This window comes from Lipotes vexillifer, unplaced genomic scaffold (genome assembly GCF_000442215.2).
Source record: "Lipotes vexillifer unplaced genomic scaffold, Lipotes_vexillifer_v1.1 scaffold297, whole genome shotgun sequence".
Classification (NCBI taxonomy): Eukaryota; Metazoa; Chordata; class Mammalia; order Artiodactyla; family Lipotidae; genus Lipotes; species Lipotes vexillifer.
Window position 1 is genome coordinate 602666 of NW_006772098.1, and position 21433 is coordinate 624098.

Genomic DNA, 21433 nt, shown 5'->3' on the forward strand with positions numbered 1-21433 from the left:
TCTCATTACCTAGGCTTATTGGAAGCTCCATCTCTCCTGCAAAGCTTTTTTTCAACTAGTGCAACCCAGGGTGATTACATTCTATTCTAAGAAACAAGGGTGGGACTTCCTGGTTCTGCCTCGAACCAGCTGTATGTCTTAAAGCAAAGCTTTTTTGATCTCTCACAGCCTAATCTCCTCTCTTGTAAAATGAAGGACTAGATGAAAGTGGCATTACCTAGGATAGCAATCTAAACTCAGGGTTTGACCTGCTTAACATTTCTGGCAAGAAGATGGTATTTATGTAGTTACAATACACAAATTAATCAATGGCTGAAATGGAGTGTAAGAACTCAATTCATAGATTGAAATCCAAAAAGGCTGACTCCAGTGATGGGGCACCTGCAGAGAAAGGGAGGAAAAATTTCACTAGTTCATTCAAGCCCAAGGAGAAATACGGTGTTCCCAACTTTGCATCATTCACCAGGAGGGTACGTGCTGTGAACTTTGCAAATCAGGTTCACTGCTTTAATCTGAGGGGAAAACTATGTGTGTTTTCTTTGTTACCCAGTTCTCCAGTTTATGAGCTATTCAGAGGAAGCTGAAGCAGAATATAGGCATTTAATTTATTTTATTGTAATGCATTCAGATGAGTAGGTTTTAAATACCCATTAAGAAGTTTACTCAGCTGTTGACACAGATCAGGGACTTTGTAGAATTAAAGGTCTCTAATAAGAGACCCAAACTGTCTGAATCCCTTTCTTACAGATGTGAGAAAGCACAAACAGCCTGAGCTTAAAAGGACAGTTATTGAAATTCAGATTGAACATGTGCATTTAACAACTAGAAACTGCATTCACTTCTCATTGCTAAAAAGATTGGGGCTTAACTGAGTCAGACATTTTAAAGAACTGCAAAACCATCTGGGAGGATTTATGTCCAAAAGTCAAAGGAGAGTCATAGAATTGGATGAGTATGAAGCATGATTTAAGTTTCTGTAATGCTTTTGATGATTGACTTCAGGGTGAATCTAAACTATCATGTAAATACACTTTAGTTTATAAGAAGGCCTGGCAGAACTTAGACTGCAACCCACCAAAGACATAAAGGATCCTTCGTTTTGCTACAGTAGTGTATGAACCCCAGTTCCACGCTGCTTCTGTTGCCATATTCAGAGCAATGCTCAGGTTCTGTGAAAGTGCCCTTGCTCAAATGCCATGGCTGGAACAAAAGCAGGAGTGAGAATTAAGTCAAGCCCTGACTGAACAAACCGCACAATTTTAAGAAGAGAGTTGAGACAATTTAAATACCAACCTTCCAACTTAAATGCTGAAAATCAGTCAACAGTCATTCCTGCAAGTGAGCCTTTTATAAAGAAGAAATGTCTTCACACTCTTCTGGCAATACATTTATTATTGCTAAATATCACCATTTTTCAATGGCTTTATTTAACCACTGCTGCTAGAAAATTTCCCTGTGTTCTGCTCTTGGGTTTTACTGCTGCAGAATCAGGAATGTACTCAGATCAAATGATTCTTTCAACTATAAAAAATCATAACTATGACTCTAACTTCTATGTTGGAACATCAAATGTATGCCAGGTACTTCATATATTTATTTCTAACACACTGATATTTGAGGGGAAGTTTGAGTTCATGGCAGCGCTACCACTATGTAGCTCTGTGAGACTTGTCTCTGAGCCTCAATTTCCAAGTCTGTTAAATGGAAATAAGAACAATAGTCACTTCATAGAGCACTACCAGGTTTAAAATAGTAAAAAGCTTAGCACAGTGCCTGTAAATAATTGTCAGCTGTTACTGTTGTAAGATTTACCTGAGTGTTTTCTCAGCTTCAGTTTCTCACCCATCCATGCGTATTTTAAGAAAACAAAGGAAAACTTTCTTCCACATAATTTCTCCATCAGCATTTTATCTACTTTGATACAGCTCACGACATTCTTACCCACAGAGCATTTACAAGTCAGATGCACTCTGTACTATGCATGGTGTGAAAGAGGTAAACACTTAAGGAACAGCCGACTGTTAGACCCTAGACTGAGACAGAGAAAAGGGGAAAGTGAGCTCTCTGTTCCTATGCATGTTTTCTGATGTTAGCATGTTTGAATTAAATGGGTATGGGGTGGGGGGACTTCAGCTCTGGAAGTATGGAGTAAGCACATCTCCCTCTTTTCACACCTAAAACCCTGGTTAAAATAAATAAAACCAGCAGCAGAAAACTCTAAAAGGTAGAGACAGGAAGGCAGACTTTCTGGGGATCTTTCTATGCAAAGAATGACTCATTGACCTATCTTAAAAGAACTGATGAAAGTTATTCCAGTAGAGAGGGAATGACAACAGAAGAAAACTTGGAACATCAGAGCAAAGAGAGGTCAACGGAATAGGTAAGTATATGGGTAAATAAAATATACTACTCATCTTCCCCTGAGTTTTTAAAATTCTGTTAGATGTTTGAAAGCAAAATTATAATATTTTTCCAATGTGGTTCTCAACATAAAGAAGACAAGTTAAACACCTAACACACTATCAATAATTTCATTAAGTATGAGTGTTCTAAATATGTCAATTAAAGGACAGAGATTGGCAGAGTGGATTTAAAAAATGCCCCAACTATATGGTGTCTATAAGAAACTCATTTCTAATATAATGATATAGGTAGGATGAAAGTAAAGATGCACCATGAAAATACCAATCAAAAGAAAGGTATAATATCACATAAAGTAGATTTCAGACCAAAGAAAGTTCCTGGGGATGGAAAGGAACATTACATAATGATAAGAGTGTCAATGCACCAAGAAGAATAGAAGAGTGTATGATTTCAAGCAAAAGGATATGGGGATGGACCTTGACTACTACACTTAATATTGGTGACCTTGGGCTTTAGTTTTCTGTAAGTTTCTCTAAGATTCAGTTTTCCCATCTCAAAAAATATGGTAATAACAATGCCTGTGTCCTGGGTTGTTCAAAGGTATAAATGAGGTCATTACATAAAAGTACCAAGCTATTGTTTGAACTTGTTTTCTCCTCCGCTACCCTATTAATGCTTTGGCCTGAAAGCTGAAAATGGACACAAGAAATCTTCAAAGTAACCTTGAGTTTTCAACTTTTGACATATCATTTCTTTCTCATGAACGGTCACCAGTTTTATTTGCAGAGCACAGTGTTTTGCTGTAAGGAAAAAAATGTGCTGGTATATTGATAAAGATCTTGGAAATATAGATTCCAATTAATTTTAGGAACCATTATGTAATGATGGGTGAATCAATGGAAGATCTGCTGACACAAAATATAATAATTACATATGGTAATGCAGTGGAATCCAGATCCTTACATATTTTCACCTGCGTCTTCTTTTCAGACTTAAAATAAGAAGGAAAGGTAAAGATTAAGAGAAATAAATTAGATTATGCAATTATTAGTTAATATTCCACAAAACAAGAATTGCAAAAAAGAACAAAAAATTGTTATTCAAGTAATCCCATTTAATGTTTCCTTCCTCCCTCCCTCCCTCCTTCCTTCCTCCCTCCCTCCTTCCTTCCTCCCTCCCTCTTTCTTTCTTTCTTTCTTTCTTTCTTTCTTTTTTTCTTTCTTTCTTTCCTTTCTTTCTTTCTCTCTCTCTCTCTTTCTTTCTTTCTATTTTTCTTTTAAGTTTCTGTGTGTACTTTCACCTTCCTATCTGGTGGGGAATGGAGGCTTTTTTCCTTTTAAGCATAATCCTCATCACTGTGTGAGCGTGAGTAGATATATGTGATTTAACTACTCTAACTCATGTGATTCCAGTAGAATTAAAATAAGCTTCAGTAGAAATTAACTTTTCTATTTTCAGACTTAATAGTCTAGGCCAGAATTTAACATCCCAAAAGACACTAGAAAAGAGTAAAAAGAAGATGGAAAAGAAAAAATATAACAAATGTATTCCCCCACAAAAGGTATACTACCGCTTGCTATTGATAGATGACAGCACAGCACCCCAAATAGCAGGTACTATTATTTTCATCCATCATAACTGATTAAAAGAATAGAACGAAGCAAAGCGATTTACAAATTTATACTAATTAAATTTTAGCTTAATTTTAGGAAATGACTTAGCTACCAAATGGGTTACTAAATGAATCAAAATATAAAATTTCAAATAACCTAATATTAAGCTTGAAATTATACTTTATTAATAGAAAAAAAACTGATGTTCACAGGCTTTTTATGGGACTTTAACTTGTTGTATGTTGTTGCATTCAAAAACATTCAGATACTCTGAAAACTTGGGAGATCTCGGACAACAGAGCTTGTTAAACGTCAAGCTCTCTCAGGTCAAAGCTGAAGAAAACAGTCTTTAAAGCTGCATTTTAGATAATTAAACCGCCTTAGGAAACAGTTCCAGATTAAAATAGCTCCAGTTCCTGGTTTTCTCAACTATACACAGTTAGAAGAGCTAGTAATTTTTTAAATATAATTAGAGCACTGGATGTTTATCAGAAGGAAAACTCACTTGTCTAGCTAGACATCAAGCTAACTAGTTCATGAATTTAGTTTTTCATATTTAACCACTGTCATGTCGCTATTTCCATGTTCTTAGACTTTATATACCACTAACTTCTAAAAGAATTTGTGGCAGTTTAAAAATTGTGTTAAATGTTAAATATGTTTGTTTTAAAAATAAATAGAATATAGACCTTTAAGAGGAGCAAGGAAAATAATTGTTACCAATATCTGTTTTATCAAGATATTACTAATATCTTTGCTCCTGTTGACCATGGCCACTGAATTTGACTCTGAAAAAACAAGTTATGATATTAAAGTAAACTGTATCATAAGGTGATTAAGGCAATAATTAGCTTTTTACTTACATGCATCAGAGATGTTTCTTTTTTTTAATTTTTAAAATATTAAAATTTCTGGCCATGCTGTGTGGCATGTAGGACCTTAGTTCCCTGACCAAGGATCGAACCTGGGCCCCCTGCAGTGGAAGCACAGAGTCCTAACCACTGGACTACCAGGGAATTCCCAACATCAGAGACGTTTGGTAAATAGTTTTTATATTCACCTCCCAAAGTCCCATTCTCTTCATGGTATAGCAAAATTCCAGCTAAGGTTAGACAACTTACTAGAAAGTTCAAAAGAAAAAATTCAGATTGATTTCTGCCCGTTTGAGTAAGCTGACTCCAAGATGAGTTTGTAAAAGTCTACATTTATAGACAAAGAATAAAATAAGCTTTTGTTTGTTTGTTTTTAAATCTCAACTGGTTTACGGAAGGGCAGGCAAAATGAAGAAAAAGCATTCTGCATCTCAGCTCTACTGCCTCTGTACTCAGACTGAAAGCCTTGCAGAATGCCAAGCAAGGGAAATGCTTCAGGACCATTCATCCAAAGTCTTGAGATGCTGTGATTGAAAGTAACATGTGGAATCAGTTTGAGAAAAATATGTCAGAGAAAAATGACATGAGTAATAAACTAAGATAGAGTGGAGATTATTAAAAAATGGAAATAGCTTCAGGGAAATATTTTGAGATGCAACAGACAAATTTCAAAGCTGGAGAAACAGAATTTGCTTACACAGAACATACACTCTGAAATATTATGTAGCTATCTATTCACTACCTGTATTTGCATGAAATTGCTTTAAATACTGATCTGTAACCCCAAATATAGTGTAATATACCTCACTGATAAAACACCTTTGTTCTTTAATGAACTGAGAATAGAAAAAGATCATAGTTTCTTGGCGTGGTAGGAAAAGCTCTGAACTAGAGGCAAGAGAACAGGATTCTACTTTAGCCACATGGACCATCCTGGCTTCACTGGGGATGTCATTTAACTTCTCTATGTCTCTGATCTTCTAACTATAAGGTGAAAGGAGATGACTTCAAAGATCCCCCATCCTCAAACTGAGAATCCATAAATCTAACACTTCCCAATGCTTTGGGTATTTAACAAAGGTTTTACTGAGGCTAACGTGATAGTTTTTACTATCACGAGGAAACTGACTCAAGTATAGGATAAGATATTTGGGAAATTTTCTAGGGCAAAACAATAACCTTAGAGAATTTGAATGAGACAGGTAAAAAGGTCTTATTTTAAATTATGCCAGAGCAAATTTTAGAAACATGTTTAGAGTTAAAAAGAGGCATCGCGTATTTGAAGTTAAATAAGAATGGTGTTGAGAATGTATATCTTAAAATGCATAGAAGTGAAACAGATGTAGAAAGGTAATCTTTAAAGCTTTACTGCATTCAGCGGACACAATTTCAATTTTTACTACTATTCAAAATGATCAAAAATCTCACTGATTACAGAGGTCCTGATTATAGAAGCTCTTCTAACACTTTGAAAATGTCCTTTGCTTGGTGCTTAGGAAGATTTAAATGCATTAAAAGATTTAATGCATTTAAGAAATGCATTATAGTAAGATTCTGATGAGTAAAAGGGATCAGTTATAAGGAATAATAAGTATTGAAGTTCAGGACCAAGACGGCAAGCATTTGTGTTCCATCAGAGGTGCACATAACCCCAATGTGAAGAATGCTGATTCAGAGTAACTACTAACTACCTGGAGATATATCTTACATATATTATCTCATTTATTCCTCACAAAAGTCTTTTAAGACTACCTCAGTTTTTCCTACATTTCCATGGAAGGGGGTGTTCAAGAGAGAGGACACTGAAAGCTCTATTCCTACAGTGAGGAAGATAGTCTTAGCCTTCTTTGTTGAGCACTGCTATTATTATTATTATTATTATTATTTTTTGCAGTACGCGGGCCTCTCACTGTGGTGGCCTCTCCCATTGCAGAGCACAGGCTCCGGACGCGCAGGCTCAGCGGCCATGGCTCACGGGCCCAGCCGCTCCGCGGCATGTGGGATCTTCCCGGACTGGGGCACGAACCCGTGTCCCCTGCGTCGGCAGGCGGACTCTCAACCACTGCGCCACCAGGGAAGCCCTTGAGTATTGCTATTATTAAGATCAGCTAATTTAATATGTCTTAGTTTTGATCATTAAGCAATTTTTTTATTATAATTTTACCACCATATAAAGTTCCCTTCAAGGAAGGACACTAACAAAGCAACCTTTATGACTGTTCCTATGGTGTGTGTAATGTAACTATTAGCATTCTATTTTGTAGGTCAACCTCTCAAGAATCTGCACGGTGTGAGTTACTGTGCAATAACCCAGATTCTATGGATAAGAACTGAAGCTCTGGGCTGGACCTATGAATAAGGTACTAGCCTCAGCAAGGCTAACAATCCCTGAATCAAAATCTCAGAAATGTTGGTAACTATTGTGTGGCAGAATTTTACACACACACACACACACACACACACAAGATCATGAAGCTAATTTCATTTCTTTGTTTAGATTTGTTTTTATCTAGCCTAAACTAGTCTTTACTTCTGGTTCATAGAAAAAATAAAGTGAATCCTGGAGTCTTACCACCTCAGCATTATAGAATCCAAACTCAAGTTAGCAAGAAGAGAAAGATTAATAAAGCTTGTAGAAGCCAGCATATATTTTACCAAAGTCACAAATCAAAGTTGACAGCAGCCTGGCAAGAGATTAGAGGAATGATCAGATGACCAGGGAGAATAGAATATTACCAACAAATTTATTTGCTCTGATTTACTCGCTCTCAATTATTTGATTATTCATTCGTTCTTTCATTCATTTATGTATTCAGTTACTCATTTATTTTTACTTTTTTAAATTAATTTATTTATTGAAGTATAGTTGATTTACAATGTGTTACTTTCAGGCATACAGCAAAGTGACTCAGTTTTAAATATATTCATACACATATATCTGTTCTTTTTCAGATTCTTTTCCCATGTAGGTTATTACAAAATATTGGGTTCAGTTCCCTGTGCTATACAGTAGGTCCTTGTTGTTTATCTATTTACATATAGTAGTGCGTATATGTTAATCCCAAGTTCCTAATTTATCCCTCTCCCCACCCCCAAATTTATTTTTGAATGGTTCCAAATTGTCAATGCCTTTGAGCTCCTGGCAAAATCAAATGTATATTCTCCCTAGAGGAAAATACCTCCATCCTAGACCACAAGGGATCCCACATGTAATTTTTCAAATGGTGAGCAGCACATAGTCAAATATAATCAAGCACACAAGCAAGGCACCATGAGCAACAACCTTTTAAAACAACAGAACAAATAGACAACATAAAAAGACTTTTACAGATTTCTGATGTCTGAATTATGAGACCCAGGCTATAAAACAATTATGCCTACTATATTGTTGTTGTTGTTTTAATAGCTGGGGTAGAGGTATTAAAAAAAAATTCCTGGAGAAAGCTCAATTCTTTTTTTTTAATTAATTTATTTTATTTATTTATTTTTGCCTATGTTGGGTCTTTGTTGCTGCGCACAGGCTTTCTCTAGTTGTGGTGAGCGGGGACTACTCTTTGTTGTGGTATGCGGGCTTTTCATTGCGGTGGCTTCTCTTGTTGCGGAGCACGGGCTCTAGGCATGCGGGCTTCAGTAGTTGTGGCTCACTGGCTCAGTAGTTGTGGCTCACAGGCTTCAGTAGTTGTGGCTTGCAGGCTCTAAAGCGCAGGCTCAGTACTTGTGGCGCATGGGCTTAGTTGCTCCACGGCATGTGGGATCTTCCCGGATCAGGGCTCGAACCCGTGTCCCCTGCATTGGCAGGTGGATTCTTAACCACTGTGCCACAAGGGAAGCCCGAGAAAGCTCACTTCTGATTGGAGAAAAAAAAAAAAAAGGAACAGGAAACTATAAAAAGGCATCTGGTTTCAGAACTTAATGAAGCTCAGGTTCTTGATGTCTCATCAAAGAAAGAGTTCAGTGAAAGACAAAGTGATAGGTAAGAAGTGGATTTATTTAGAGAGAAACACACTCCACAAACAGAGTGTGGGCCATCTCAGAAGGTGAGAAAGGCCCAGTTACTCATTTATTAATAAACACTTATGGGGTCAAGCAGTATTCAATATACTAGAGATATCAAGAAGAATAAATCATGATCCCTACTTTGGGAAGCTTGCTCTCGAATGGCTGAGAGAATAGACAGGTATAAGTCATTACAAAAATGATGATGATGATGACAGATCCTTCTATCAGACTGACTATAAGCTAGGTGCTATTCTAAGAGTTCCTGAATCTCAGATGTTCTAAGTGCTATGAAATGTGATTTATATTCTATGTACTTCTAGAGGACTCATTAGGATGTCATATTATGGTGCCATTTATAGTTAGGACCCTGGAATTCTCTTTTTTTAATTGAAGTATAGTTGATTTACAATATTGTGTTAGTTTCAGGTGTACAGCAAAGTGATTGGGTTATACATATATACATGTGTATCTATATTATTATTATTCGATTCTTTTCCATTATAGGTTATTACAAGACACTGAAATAGTTCCCTGTGCTATACAGCAAATATTTGTTGCTTATCTATTTTAAATATATATGGTAGTGTGTATCTGTTAATCCCACACTCCTAATTTATTCCTCCCCCTGACCCTGGAATTCTAATCCCATCTTTTAAAGGAAATATTTTGTGAAGAACATAAAATCAGTGTCTGTGTCCCTGCTAACCAGCCACACACACTCACAGGGCCCGAGGGGTACAGAGTGATGTTTGTAGTCATCATTGTGGAATGGCAACATCTTTGACAACAGAGAACCCCTGGACAACAGAGAACCTCAGGGACAAGGGCATGAAAGAATTAGTAAACTGTACATTTATGTGTGTATTTTCCTGCAGGTTCAGTAGATTTGTACTTGTAACCTTCTTTCAGGTTACAAGTACATCATAATATATAATATACTTATGACATTTTGATCAATCAGGCAACTCTAAAATTATAATAATTCAATACAGAGAAATAATTCAATATATTGAGAATATATTGAGAATTATGGTCACAGAAAACTGTTTTAAACATTGTATTGCAAAAATTAAAATAAATTGATAAGTAAAAGGTTTTCAAGAATAAAACACAGTATGTTGGGAAAACTTCTGTGGGGGAATTACAATAGAAATATGGTTTTAAGGGTAAAAAGAACAATATAAAATTCTGACTTTTAAGATCTCACTTTTTAAAAAGTAAATAATGGTGAATTACAGATTGTTACGGTGTTTTATTTCTCACAGTGGATTCATTTTTACATCCAGAAATTACTTCTTTAGCAATGGTAGCAATGGAAACTTCTCATGAAATATTTTAGGTCTCAAGTTTAAAGTGACAGAAGATATAAGTAAGTTTCCAAATTCTTGTAAGGAACATACAAGAGAAAACTTTGAAGAGCATTGGGGTAAACTGATCACCATTTTCCACTGAAAATGTCAGTGTCTCAGCGTAATCCTAATCTTTCACTTCAGGAAAGCTAATATAGTTAGGTGTGCTACTATGGTCTAGCGCTTTAGCATTCCATGACCTCACTAATTTTATTTATATGTTATTCCCTAGGTGTGGTTATTTTGCTGTTATTTTGCAAATCACCTACGTCATCCATTTTCAGGTTTGCCATTTCGTAATTTTATTCCCAGAACACCATCCCTCTCCACACTCCGTTGCTATCCTGTTGATTCTCCACGGGGAGATGGTGAGGACGTCATAAACAAGGAAATGTCTTGAAGAAAATAATGGAATGGCCAAAGATGGCCTCTGGGTAATAGGACACAGATGGATAAAACTCCCATTATTTTTTAAGTATTCATTGGAACTAGAATGGAAATGTAAATGGTAATGTGGAGTTACCACTACCATTTAGCACCAGAACTTCAGGCTCCCAGCTCCCATGAAAATAAAATTCTAGTTCTTGAAAATCAAAAGCAAATTTAATAAACTCATTTCCATGGGAAAAAAGGTTCACAGGCTACAGTAAACTTTTTCTAGTGGTTATGTTGCCATCTCTTTGACTAATAGGTGACAGACAGGCTACCACACATGACTGTGCAGTTTGTGCACTGCCAAGTACACCTGGCTAAGTAGCTCAAGTGAGGGATTCAAATCCAACTCATGCATTTGCCATCCAACTACGATCTCCAGGGCTGTAATGTCCAAAGGGAGTATCTTTTTCTTATTCATACAAAGGTGCAAATAGACTAATTTTTTATCTGTTTTTATCTGGCTCTGATTTCTCACCTCTCATCTAATCTTCAGAAAACCATATTGGCTCTACCTTCAAAACAGATCCAGAATCTGATCAAGTTTCACAACCTTCAATGGTACCCGTTGGGCCCAAGTCACCATATCTCCTGCCTGGATTGTCGCGATAGCCTCTTAACTCAGGCCCCCAGCTGCCACCTTATCCCCACTGTAGTTTATTCTCAGTACAGCAGCCAGAATGATCTTACTAAAGTGTGAGCCAGATCATGTTGCTTCTCTGCTCAAAACACTCCAGTGGTCCCACTCTACGCAGAACAAATGCCCAAGTCCTTACAGTGTCCACCAGGCGTATGTGATTTCCCCCTTTTCCCTAGATCTCTGACTTCATCTCTGACTGTTCCATTCACTGATTCTGCTCCAGACACACAGGTCTCTGTATTATTCCCTTAAGACACCATGCATGCCCCTGCCTCAAGACATTTGCATATACTATTCTGTCTGCCTAGAACCGAGACATCTCCATGGCTCATTCTCTAGTTTCCTATTAGTTTGGGCCCAAATGTCATTTTGTGTGTGAAACCTTCTCTGACCACCTTATTTAAAACAGCAGCAACACTCACACACACATTGTGTTAAGCACACCTTTTATTTTCTGCATTTTTGATGCTTTGATCTCTGGAGCCTTGCTGAACCTGGAGGGACTGCCCCTCTCAGGGTTAGCCATTTCTAGAAGTAGGAAACCACTGCCTGTGAGTATACCTTTCATGTGCAGACTAACTGATCCAGAGCTCACACTGTCAACCACTTCCTCTGTAGAGCTCTCACACTCAGGGACTCTAGCCACTTGCCTTAATCACCCCAGGGCCACATACCAGATACCCAGGGACTGTCCCGACACCTATGGCTTGTGGAACTCATTTGAGCTAGACAGTTCTAAGCCTGTTACCCTGCCTCACCCATTCCTTTCCCTGGAAACCACAATGAAGCCTCTTGCTCAGGCCTTCCCTTGGCCCTTTGTTTAATAATATAACAAACTATGTTTTCAATGATAATTGACTCTTAACCTGTTGGCCTCACTATATCTATATGAGTAATAATAAAATCTACATTTAAAACACACACACACACACACACACACACACACACACACACACACACACACACTTTAGTCCCTTTCCCTGCTTTATTTTGCTCCATATATGTTAAAATGGCTATCGTCAAAAAGACAAGAGATAACAAGTGTTGGCAAGGATGTAGAGAAAAGGGAACCCTGTGCATTTTTGGTGGGAATGTATGTATATTGGCGCAGCCACTATGGAATATGGTATGGAGGTTCCTTAAAAACTTAAAAACAGAACTACCATATGATCCAGCAATTCCACTCTGGGTATTTATATGAAGGAAATGAGAACAGAATATTGAAGAGATATCTGCATTCCCATGTTTATTGCAGCACCAAGATATGGAAACAATCTAAGTGTCCATCAATAGATGAATGGATAAAGAAGATGTGGTATGTGTATATATGTGTGTATACACACACACACACACACACACACACACACACACAACGGAATACTATTCAGCCATGAGAAAAAAGGAAATCCTGCCATTTGTGACAATATGAATGGAGCTTGAGGGCAATACACTAAGTGAAATAAGTCAGAGAAAGATAAATATTGTATATTATTTACCTGTGGAATCTAAAAAAGCCAGACTCAGAAAAAAGGTAAAATGATGGTTACCAGGAGCTGAGGGTGGGTGAAATGGAGAGATATTGGTCAAGAGATATAAACTTCCAATTATAAAATGGGTAAGTTCTATAGATCTAACGTACAGCATGGTGACTATAATTAATAAATCTGTATTATATACTTGAAAGTTACAAAGAGAGTAGATCTTAAATGTTCTCACCACAAAAAAAAAAAGAAATGGTAATTATGTGATTTGATAGAGGTGTTCACTAACACTATGGTGGTATCATTTCATAATATATAAGCACATCAAATCAACACACTGTACAATAACATTGTCAATTATATCCCAATAAAGCTAAAGAAGGAGAAAAATAAAAGACTGGCCAATATTCCTGACAGTAGGATGTTCCTATGCCACACAGTAGCAGCTGGAGTGGAGATTTGAGAGGGTCTAATTTCCTAAGAGTTTGTCTATAGGTTTCAAAGATGTTACCTCAAATCTAGGATTCTTAACTTACCTAATTTTTCAAATCTTTTTCCTAATGGCATATGTCCTTGGCTTACTCTGAACCACTCTAACATAGGAAGCCCTGAAGTGCCCATGATCTCCAAAACTATAGGGATGTTGTAGAGAATTTTATCTGAAGACATGGTACTTAACGTTTTTTTTCTTATCTAAGAAAAGTTTTTGTTTCTTTTAAATAAATGGCATGCATTTTCCTAGGGGACAACTGTGAATCACATTAACTGCTTGTTTCCCTTTTGGCTTTAGTCATCAGGAAGGTCAGAACCAAAATTTCAACTAAATGATTGTTAAGCAGTATGTAGCTTATATATATTATTATCATTCCAAAGTACCACTTCCAACATACACCTCTTAGTCCTAACTTGACCTTTTGTTCTGCATATTTTCTCTAATTCTCATTTGCATCTACTGTATTTCAACCTCGTTGCTTTTCAAGCCCTTCATTCAATGATACAGATATTTAAATTAAGTAGGCAAATGAAATCACATTTGCTATGTATGGCCTTTGGAAACAATCAGTAGGACAGAGAAAAATAATTTTATTGTGGCCAAATTCAAATCCCCAGGAAGTGTGACATATTTCCTAATTTATGTCTATATCTTTTTTTCCCCATCATGATGTATCTAGAAGATTTTGAATAAAATCATGCTCTAACCATCTACGATAATATGACAAAAAGTTGAATAATCAGAAGTTCTTGGTCCAAGAAATATAAAGATTTGAAATTAAAATAAAATCAGAACAGGTGAGCCAGAGATTTTAATAAAAATACTGTAAGTTTATTAAGCTATTTTATATCATGAATGCAGGTTTTAAAGAAATCTAAAATACTCAACACACATTGTGTTCTTATAGAACTAACTCAGGATCCTACCACCTTCTCACCTTTGGCAACTATGTGACGTTTAATTTTGGTAGATTTTCAAAAATTTGACTTCTTTCCCCAATAATAAGAGTTTAGTGATACTTTCAGACCAAATATATTTATCTAGCTATACCTACTAGCACAGCATTGCTCCTTTCTATACTTTGATTGTGGTGACCTGGGCTTACAAGGTTATTTTTGAAGCTGCTTGATATGGTTCATGAGTATTTATTCTCATATTAATAGGTACAATCAAAATTCCTGCAATAATTTTGTAGAAATGATGTTTTAATTAAGCAGCAGTTGGTACTTTAAAGGCCTGATGTTTAACTGCCAGATCACCACCAGCTCAAGCAGCAGATGGAGGGCAAGCAGGTTGTTTGATCTATATAAAGTATCTGGTTGGAAAGGAAATTGGACATCATGCTTACTTATTCTTATCCTTTAAGTATTTAATGTATCAATGAAGTATGCAAATCTTCCACAAGGTAATGCAAAAAAATATGAGAAACAATTTTAAGAGCAAACTGCAGAGAAACAACTGGTATGAGAGGTCTCGGAGGAGACTGGGGATGATTCTCTGTGATGAAAAGGAAAAGCAAATGTGAGAGGGAAGGTCAGTAGGAGGAGACATCAAGAGAAAAATCCAAGTTCCCTTCCTCCTTGAAAAGTCTAAGTGAATTCTGCATGTGGTTAACGGGTTATCTTTTGAGTTTTCTTTGTTTTGTAGCACCAGACAAGATGCTAAGGGGGTAAAACTCCTGAGGGCAATGACTTTGTATACAGAACCTAGCCTAGTGGCTATACTACAGTTGCTAAGTATATACTTATTTATCCCAATCATTCATGCTTTAACACGCTTAATGAATACCTGCTGTGTGCAGGGAACTGTTCTAGGTTAAATGGCAAACAGCAAATACTCGGGGTTTGATAATTGTGCTGATCTGACTGTGGGACAGCCCTAGGCCTAGACTGATAAGGAAACTTCCTCATCTTCTGTTGTTCCAGGCAAGAGTCAGGACTATAGAGGCAAAGAAAAGAAGGGATGTAGGTTTGCAGGCTATGGTTACTAATCCCTAAATTAAAGTCAGTTTCTCTTGTTGCTGTTAAACTTGACTTTTGTTGTTGCTGTTAATCTGCTACTGGTTGTGCATGCCAGACTAATCTAAAGTCAGTTTCAGTTGATGTTTTTAATTAAAGCTAAATTTTGTTGTTGCTATTAAATTTCTACCAGTTGTGCTTGCAAGATTATAAATGAAGATTAAGACCTGTTTCAATAGTTCCAGATATGATACAGCAGTAAAATTCTTAAGTGAGCAAGAGAATTGGTTACATATACATAGCCAGAACTAAAGGTGATAATTTCTATATCTAAACTCTTTGATGTCAAGTTTGAACTCTCTTCCCTATTCTTAGTATTTATTGAGTGAATGATTCAAGGCTAAGCTTCAAGTCATCTGAAATATGCAAGTAATGTTCCTTATTTTTATATCTAAAAAATGAATCATAAATAGAACTTCAGGGTATGGTAGTAAAGCTATCTTGTCTTGGATTGATCCCTAGATCATTATGTAGTATCCTTCTTTGGTAGTAAAGATAAAATATTTTTTTAATGTGTTGATGTTACAGGAGGAGGGTATTCTTCAGTTTCGTTGACTACAGAAGAGGAAATGTATGGTAGTTGATAGCATAATTTCTGATTTTGCAAAAACAAAGCTCTCAGCTAGTCATTCTACTTGAAAATCATATTAGGACATTATATGTTATTTAATAATGAATTACCTGTTGCATATGTATTATTATCTATGAAGATTTATCATATATAATCATACACATTCCAATTAGGGAGACCTAACATCTATTCCTAGCTCTGCTACTAACTAGCTGTGTGACTTAACCAACCATTTAATTTCTCAAGGTAACGGTGCTTTCACCTGCTAAACTGATAATGGGCTGGATGACCGCTAAAAAATCTCCCACTATGCCTATTCTTAAAAAATAAACATGTTAAAAATTGTTTAATACAATAAGAAGCATAGATTATATTTTCTGTTCCCTAAAGTACTTTCCACATTTTCTCTTGATAATACTAAAGAAGAGAGTCATGGAAGAGATGTGACAAAAAGAAATAGTATTCTCATATCATTCTGGAGTATAGAGGATCTCTAAACAAGACAAGTCTTGTACTCATCTGCAGAAGGAGATCTACCCTTGTCCTCCTACGGATGACCATGATTCCCCAGGCTTATGACCTCCTCTAGCTGCTAAGAAAAGTAATCCAATGAAGAGGATCTACAAGGAGATATGAACAAATGAATACCCTCCTCACCTCACTTTGCCCTCTAAGGCACATATGAATTGCAGAAACTGGAAAGTGGTTAATTCAAATGAATCTCTATGACCCATAGGAGGCTGTTACACTATGCTATGGAAAACGTAGGGGAACAAATTAACTTCTTAGGATTGTGATAGAAAATGGAAAGTACCAACCCTTGGGTTTTCCAGGGATTCCTAGGATTTTAAACTGCAGGGACACCTTGGAAATTTCTTTTCTCATTAAGATCTACCTTTATCTTCCTCCAGAAGATTTCTCAGTCCCAGTTCCCGCTGCACCTCTGGCCTGTGTAGCTGTGCCCAGGCTAGGTTTTCCTTCTAAAGATTGGGCTTTGACTCCCTCTGGGATCTTGGGACCAGTGTGTTTCTTTGACTTTATCCCACTTTCAGGAATGGAACCCCTTCAGGTCCAACCCCTGGGCACTGGAGTGGGTTCACTGTTAGCATGATTGACTCCCCAGCCATTCAAGTCATTTACTAAATCCTATTCATGAATATTAAGGTTTCCTCTTCAGAGTTCACTTATGAGGCTTCAAGAAAGGAAACATGTCTGAGAAAGGCTGTGTAACTAGTCGATCAGCCCCCAGCTGCCATCTGCTCTTGTGACATGCTGACGGGATGGTAAAAAGACCTCGGAGGACTGTTTTATTAATCACAAAATTTCACTTACTTGGGTTTTGTCTCTAAGATTATTTTCAACTGTTTATTATATACACTTCTAAAGCACTGCCCTTATTTCAGAAGGATTGCTTCTTTGCAAAGGAAGCCATTATTATGTTGGACATAGACACATCTTTTGGCACAGAACTTCCACTGGGTTTAAAACAAGCCTTAGAATATTCAGATGGATTTTACGGCCATTCTTGAATAAAGGAATACTTCCCTCAATTTATTTATATTATATGACTTTCTCAAGGCATTTGGGACTTTGAGGATTAGCAGTCATTATGTAAAAATTAAGTAGCTCAAAAATCACTTTATTATAAGCTCTCAACTATCTCAACTGATGAAATAACAGAATATGGTACTTTTTTTCCTCCAAATGTTACTTAATGCTTCCTGCAACAAACATGACAAATGTTAGACACTTCTGACGTATGTTCAGCCTTGGAAATATGCAGTAGGGCTTAATACTCAGAATAACAATAAACTTTTATATGGATACATATGCAATTTTCATCACAAACACCAAACTCCTAGCAAAGCAGGTGTTTGTCATAGCCATAACCATTGTAGGTCCTGCAATCAAATCAATTCCCCACACCTAGGAGTCCCCTGATAGCTCGTATAAACTGATTGGTAAAATATGATTATGTATGTCAGCCCCACTGATGAAAGTTGGAGCCAGCCCCGGAGGATGTAAGTTAAAATAAACCCAGATCCTAAATAGCTACAGAATTGACCTGCCTTAGATGAACCGACTCCTTGTGATGGCAATGGTGAACATTATAGTGGCAAAGGGCATTGCAACTAAGGCATAGTCAGGAAGAAAGCCTCCTCTTGCTGTCTGGCTTGGGCCTTAGTTTGTTCTGTACACCAAGGGTTTTATTTGGAGATAAACAAATCCATACTGAGACTTATTGCTGTATCAGCACACCAGAGAACACCAGAACTTATTGCTGCATGAAGTGACCATCAAATGTGAAGACAGGTTGGGGGAGAGAGTGGAAGGAATTTCAAAGTATAAGAAGGCAATCTTTATTTATAGAAGCTATCTTTTCCTTTAAATAAAATTCTGACCAAAGGATTGGGCTTTTAGGACCAAAGATGAAGTAACAGGACTAGCCTGAGTTACGAAATCTTAGCAATTGATATTCCTGTATATGACTGATTATGTACATAATATCCAGCGATTTTGACTGCAGTCACAGTTGTAAGTTTACGTCTGAAATTTTCATGAGTAGAATTACTTCAACAAGCACCTTTGGTGTACAATGTCATGTGCAAGCCTTGTCTTTATCTACCTTGGAGGGCAGTGTACACAGTGGGGCAGGAGCAAGCCTCGGGAACCAGACTGTCTGGGTTTGAATCCCAGCTCAACTCCTTACTGGTTGTGAGACCTTGAACAAGTTTAAATCATTTAACCTCAGAGTACCCCAGAGCTACATCTGTAACTCAGGAACAATAATAGAACATACCTCTTTAAGTGGTTGTGAGAATTAACTAAGAATCTTTGGACAGTGGCTGGCACATAAAAGAAATATTTAAGTATTAGCTATTATTATTGTTTAATAAATAGTTATCAAGTACCTACTAAGTATCAGGTGCGGTACGCGGGCCTCTCACTGCTGTGGCCTCTCCCGTTGCGGAGCACAGGCTCCGGACGCGCAGGGTCAGCGGCCATGGCTCACGGGCCCAGCCGCTCCGCGGCATGTGGGATCTTCCCGGCCCGGGGCACGAACCCGCGTCCCCTGCATCGGCAGGCGGACTCTCAACCACTGCGTCACCAAGGAAGCCCCATATTACTCTTATATAGTAAATATTAATGTAGCTTGAAATTTCTTTGCACTGAAGTATTAACATTCTGTATTTCTAAAATTCCTTGTTTTCCTCTAAAACAAGGAAGTCTCTCTTTGCATGAGTTTTTCCCCCATAAACAAGCAAATTGGTTAAAAGAAGACAATCTAACAAGAGAATAAAGCTATGATACCTTTTGTTTTAGTAAGGATCTCTTAACTTATCCTGTGAAAATGAAAATACAAATTTTTTTGAAATCAAGGAAGCAATTTCCCATGTAATATCATTTGGTGTTTACTCTGTTCAGATTTTGAAAGTAAAACCAATTCTTTGGGTTACTGGACTTGAATTTTACTTCAAAAGTGAGTTATAACTAAATGGAATAGCTAAATAGAATTAGTCTAGAAGTGAAAGAGAGATTTCCTTAATCACACCTAGCTTGAAAATCACCCCAGAGGTGACCAACCTCCAAAGGCAGCGGGTCTAAAATTAGGCCTAATTTCTATGTAGGGAAGATGCAGGGAGCTTTTAAGCAGGAAGAAGAGGTGGGGACCCTGTGGTTTTCATTTAACAAAGCCTGCAGTAGGCACGTGAGGAGGAGGGAGCAGAGCTCAGAAAATACAATTTCCCACCTTAGACTCTGTGGCTATGCTGTTCAAAAGCCTATAAGGCAATTTAACAGACGTGAACAATAATTACAGGAGATTGTGGAAGGGAAACAGGAGAAATTGGAAAGAGGGAATGAGAACTGCAGGAAGAAGCGGGTAAAGAACCAGGTGCGAGTATCCTTTAAGTCAGGACAAGAAAAACTGAAAGCTGAGAAATAACAAACTTTGATCCAGAGCAAGTGACCCACAAACCACTGTTAATTTTGCATTTCTGTATAACCACAAAGGGAAGAGAAATACTAACTACCCAATATTTTTTATAAAGGAGAATAGGGCATATTGTGTTATCTTCTCAGTGCTTTAGCTGTGTAGTTATATTTTCTGGTGGCTCGGAGACAGAGAAACATTTGAGAGAGAAACCATTGAAGGTGTAGAGAATGGCAGGGCAGGAGAAGGCATGGCAGAATAGTGAGAAAGAAGCAAGGGCAATGGTTGAACCTACAGCTGCCAAAGAAATAGTGGGGAAGTCAGAAAGAAAGGAATCCTAAAGTAAAGCAGCAAGGGGGGTGGGGGGAATTGAACGGCCCAGAGCAGAATATTTCTGGAGGTTACATGTCTTTTAGACTTCTACACACAGGGCATATATATGTTGGAGATTATCAGCATAAATGAGAGATACACTCATATTCGTTATGTATATATACATATACATCTATCTGTTTCACAGGTACAAGAACATTAAACTTTATTAAGTAAACATGCTATACGCTTATGCATAATTGAGATTTAAAAGTGGGACTCATCCATCCTTGATTTAAAACAGTTCTCCATCATGACTATAAAGTTTAAAGGCATTAGATGAAGCTCAGAGTTACCCCAAAACTTGGAATAATAGACTCCCTGCCCTTCACTCTCAGTAAGCTGTCGATCTGTCACAGAGTGAGCATTAGTAATTGTAGGAGGAATGAATGAATGAATGAATGCACTAAGGAATGAATGACAGAGGCCCCTGAAATGTGGAGATGGAATGGCTATTGGCTCTGTTAGGATTCCAGCTCTACCACTTGCTTTCCTGGGACTACTCTAGCTTCAATTGCTTCATCTGTAAAATCTAGGTGAATATAAAGACCTACAACCCATAGTTTTGGAGAATTCAGTGAGAAAATGGAGCTAAAGGCTTAGCCCAGTGCCTGTAAATAGCACTTTTAATTATATGGGTTACCTGCTGACACTATGATGGAGCCCATCTCAGAGCACAAGGTATAAGATCTGTCTTGGTCTATGGTTTTCCGGCCTAGAGATGTCTAAAATTAAGGCTGAGAAATGTGTTAGGTCTTGAAATTGCAAAATTACAAGCTTTTAGTGACATTAATAGATATTTGCAGTTGGTACCTCAGCAAGACATTGGAAGGGCCACAGATAGAGAAAGGATAAAAAAGGAACCCAGAAAAGTAACTCAGTTCACAACTCTGGCACAATTGTGGTCACTTAGTAAATTCCCTTTTCAAGAGTGCCTGAGTCATTAAATGAGGATACATTTTGAGGGCACTGGGACACCATTTAATTGCAGGTTTCAGCAAGTTATTAAATGAGGCCCTAGTGGTTTGAAAACAATTAATGCGTCATTTAATGAATCGAACACCAGTATATTTGGAGGAGCCCAAGTGGCCTGAATGAGTTAATGCATGACCCTAAGTGTACAATTAATAACAGGAGTGTCGTGGGCATTATGAGAAATAAAGGTAAGTGGCAATGAAAAGAATCAAAAGAGCTTGTCACCATATAAATTTAAAGAGCATACCAAAAAAAGAGGGGGTCTAACATTTCCAAACAATTTCAAATTGTTCTCAAGCATTTTATAAATAAGTCCTAAC

At 37.3% G+C, this 21433-nt stretch overlaps 1 protein-coding gene and 1 non-coding gene across 4 annotated transcripts in view; both read right to left on the reverse strand.

The window, feature by feature from the left end:
- PLXDC2 (plexin domain containing 2) overlaps positions 1-21433 on the reverse strand; it is a 413295-nt gene that overhangs the window by 328462 nt on the left and 63400 nt on the right. The window lies entirely within an intron of this gene.
- TRNAG-UCC (transfer RNA glycine (anticodon UCC)) lies at positions 4921-4993 on the reverse strand. The gene has a single exon. It is a non-coding gene; the product is annotated as a tRNA-Gly (tRNA).